Source organism: Stomoxys calcitrans, chromosome 4 (genome assembly GCF_963082655.1).
Source record: "Stomoxys calcitrans chromosome 4, idStoCalc2.1, whole genome shotgun sequence".
NCBI lineage: Eukaryota > Metazoa > Arthropoda > Insecta > Diptera > Muscidae > Stomoxys > Stomoxys calcitrans.
This window is the reverse complement of record NC_081555.1, coordinates 20,953-24,798: the sequence shown is the minus strand read 5'-3', so window position 1 is coordinate 24,798 and position 3,846 is coordinate 20,953. Positions and strand designations below refer to the sequence as shown.

The 3,846-nt window shown below is 22.5% G+C and overlaps 1 long non-coding RNA gene across 1 annotated transcript; it reads left to right on the top strand.

The window, feature by feature from the left end:
* Window positions 1-1,068: 1,068 nt before the first annotated feature.
* Window positions 1,069-2,672, top strand: LOC131997295 (uncharacterized). Its single transcript, XR_009398176.1, has 2 exons — window positions 1,069-2,184; window positions 2,311-2,672. It is a non-coding gene; the product is annotated as an uncharacterized LOC131997295 (long non-coding RNA).
* The last annotated feature ends 1,174 nt before the right edge of the window (window positions 2,673-3,846 follow it).

Here is a 3,846-nt window from a genome sequence, read left to right as displayed (position 1 = left end):
AATAATAAATAAAAATCAAAAACATTAACATAAAAACAAATAAATTACAACCAAAAAAATAAATACCAAATAATAATTTCACACAAAAATGAATGAATAACATATGCACAAATTGAATTGACAAGATCACAATTGATCTATTGAAATATTAGATTCCCAAAAAAATCTTTATCAAGAAAAAATATTCTAATCGTTAAAAATCCAAAAACCTCCTTACAACAATCTATATCATCAAGTACATCCCATGATTAAACAAAATAAAATTTTCCCTTCCAATTTCCATAGTAAAAAAACCTAAACAAGGAAAAAAATATAAAAACAAAAAAATAAAAAAAATAAAAAAATCTTTTTCACCTTAATATAGTATATAAAATATATATAAAATAAAATAAAACGGAAATTATAAATAAAAATTGTCACTAAAAAAATTTTCAATTAAAAATTAAAACCATGAAATGAAATAATCAAATAACAACAAAGAGAATAACCAGAATATATTTAATCTAATAACTTTTACGAAGTTTCATATCACAACAATTATTGTTAAATATCACAGAATAAAAAGAAGAAAAACTTTATCTTGCAACAGATCACAGACAATAACAAACGTATATTCAAAAATTATTTTTTAAAAAATAAACAAAAATAAAAAATCATCATTTCTTATAAATAAACTTGTGATCCTTAACATCATGTATATAATTTAAATAGATATATATGTATAGCATATAAAATACAAATATTACATAAAAAAACAAAATGTAAATAAAAACAAATTGTATTTGATTCTTACCGATAACATTGAAAAAATAAATTTACAAAAAAATAAAAATTTCTCCAATATCAGAAAATCATCTCCTTTTTTCTAAAAAACAGAACGAAAAAAACAGACCTTTGTTTTAATAAAAGAGCCATAAACACAGCATGCTTTCAAGAGAAACAATTTCTTCTATATGTATCAAATTTTCAATAAAAAACAATCTTAAAACGAAAAAACTTCTTACATTGAACTAAAAATTTCCTTTTCCTTTTCTTTTTCCTCAATCTCAAATATGTAACGAAACTTCATTTTCGACAGAAAAAAACATATGTCCATTATCTCAATAAAAATAACAAATTCACAAAAAAATAAATCAAACACTTGACTTCTTAAGACACTGCACTCATTCACAACTAAATCAATACTCAAGATAAAAATGTATAACATAACTTACATATTCTCAACGAAAGTAAAAAACAAAGCCTACTTTACTATTTCATTCAGAGAGAATTCAAAAACATTATTGTCAAAAACAAAATAACCGGTTTGAAAAACAAATAAAAAATCTTTCCAACTTCCTAACAATAATCAGCAAGATTCTTCTGTAAAATCAATATATATATATCCACAACATAAGTATAATACATTGTACGCATGCATCCAAATCAAAAAACTTTTCTTCTCCTCAAAAAAATCAAATCGTATCATAAAACCTCTTGTGGAAAAATGATTATATCAATTTATATCAATTTGTCTCGAAAAATAGACACAAATGAATTTTAAATCGAACATCGCCCTAACAGGTAACATAAACTTGAAAAAGAAAAAATCACTTCAACAATACAAATCAAGTTATGAAGAAAAATCAACCTCAAGAATGAAAAAATCATTTCATGAAAAATTCTTCCTCCTCAAAAGCAATGAAGAATGTCCTATTAAGTAAAACTTGCAAGTTCCTCTTGTCATAGCATCCATCATTCAAAAAGGTAACCATAAAATAATCCTTCCCAAAAACAAACGTAGTACCATCCTTAACATGTAAAAAAACATATATATGATGTATCATGTAAATATAAAAAAATAAGATGTACCATGTAAACATAAAATATGTCCATACAATACAATGAGATCGTCACTCAAAAACAAAGTAAACAAAAGCACTCTGTCTATCTTCCTCTCACTAATGTCCCATATCATTTGCAACAAAACCATCAGAGACCCAAGACAAACCACCATGAAAAAAATACAATCCACTAGCCAAAACAACTTCACAGAGGAAAGTCATACCCAACGTTCGTACAAAAAATCCCATGTATATGGAAATGAATGGGAAGGGTCAAATCAAATGGCAAACGTTACCGTCTGCAAAAATCACATTATAAACTAAAGAATAGAAAAACATACCATCATGCATGCCAATAAAGGTAAGTTTCAGCAAAGCAACCCCAACCCATAGGCTGAAAAAAACCATCAAAATAGAGTAACCCTTCCATATCAAAATCCAGCTCCCATTAAGTCAATATCAATAAAAAACTTTATTCTATTTCCAGAAACCAAAAATGAACAACAAACGGGGGACATACAAAGCAAAAAAGGGGGGTTGTCAAATATCATCAATTATCAATAATCACAAAAACAACAGCGATTCCACACAGGAAAAATTAAACGCAAAACTCCACACACATGACCAAAACGAATCATTCATCAATGGCAAAGATCATATATGATAGAAATCAGCTAATCAAACGGACGAAGACAACAAATCAAACAGATAAAACAAATAAAAACCAAAACAAATCAGAAATGAAATAAAACAAAAATATATAAGGACAAAAAAACTTTTTCACCTCTTTTTACAAATAAAATTGAAAAATAAAAAACAATATATCTCTCATATACATATTCCACAATACACATCCGTTCACTCATCTATTCACAAATATAAAACACAATAAATTTATCCAAAAATCAAAAATATATGCAAAAAGTATATAAAGTCAGAAATATAAAAACAAAAATAAACAACATTAATAAATAAATAAAATAACAAATAAAAAATTCATATAAAAATACATATAAAAATATATTTCCGAAAAAAGCATCCATTTATTTAAAAAATACCTAAATTTTCCTAAAAAACATTCATTCGAAAGAAATTTCCTTATAAAAACAACTGATACAAATTAAAAAACAACCAAAATACTAATTTATTTCACAAACCCAATTATTTCACAAAATTTAATTATGTAAGACATTAAAAAATATAAACAAATAACCCTATATCTACATATAACTATTCATATATATAAGAGAAAACAAAAAGAAAAATATTATCTATATATTAAGAGAAATTATATTAAAAAATATTAAGAGAAAATAAATAATAGAACAAATATATACGAAAAATATCTTCATAAATAATTAATATAAATATAAATAATATAAAATTGTCATAAAATGTTTACTATACATATTCATCTATGTATATATAAATGTAAATTAATAAAAAAATTATTAAAAACATTAATAATAATAATAATATAAGAATTTGAATAAATTAAAAATTAGAATGAATAAAATATAAGAAATTGAATAAATTATGATTAAAAATAGAGTTATAAATTATACTTATTATGCATATTATTTAATATATATGCAATTAATAAAATAAATAAAATAATAATTAAAATATATGACATCTGTGTTAACTCATATATGTACTGGCAGTTATAAATATTCAAATATATATCTATTCAGATATACATAGATTTCCCTCAAGTCAAAATAATGCTAATAAAATATTTAAAAATATTTTTATCATTATTTACATATTCACTCATGTAAATAAAAGTTATTAAAAATGAATTATAAATCGGAATAAACAAAATGGTTATAGGAAATAATAAAATGAAAATATTAATAAAGATCTATAAAAATGTATAGATATCCTATTCACATATAATTATTATAAATATAAAATATAAATATAAAAGTATAAAATATAAATATGGATAATATGAATAAAAATAAATTGATAATACTTAACATGAATGTCAAAAATTGTTAAAAAAATGTCAAAAAAATGT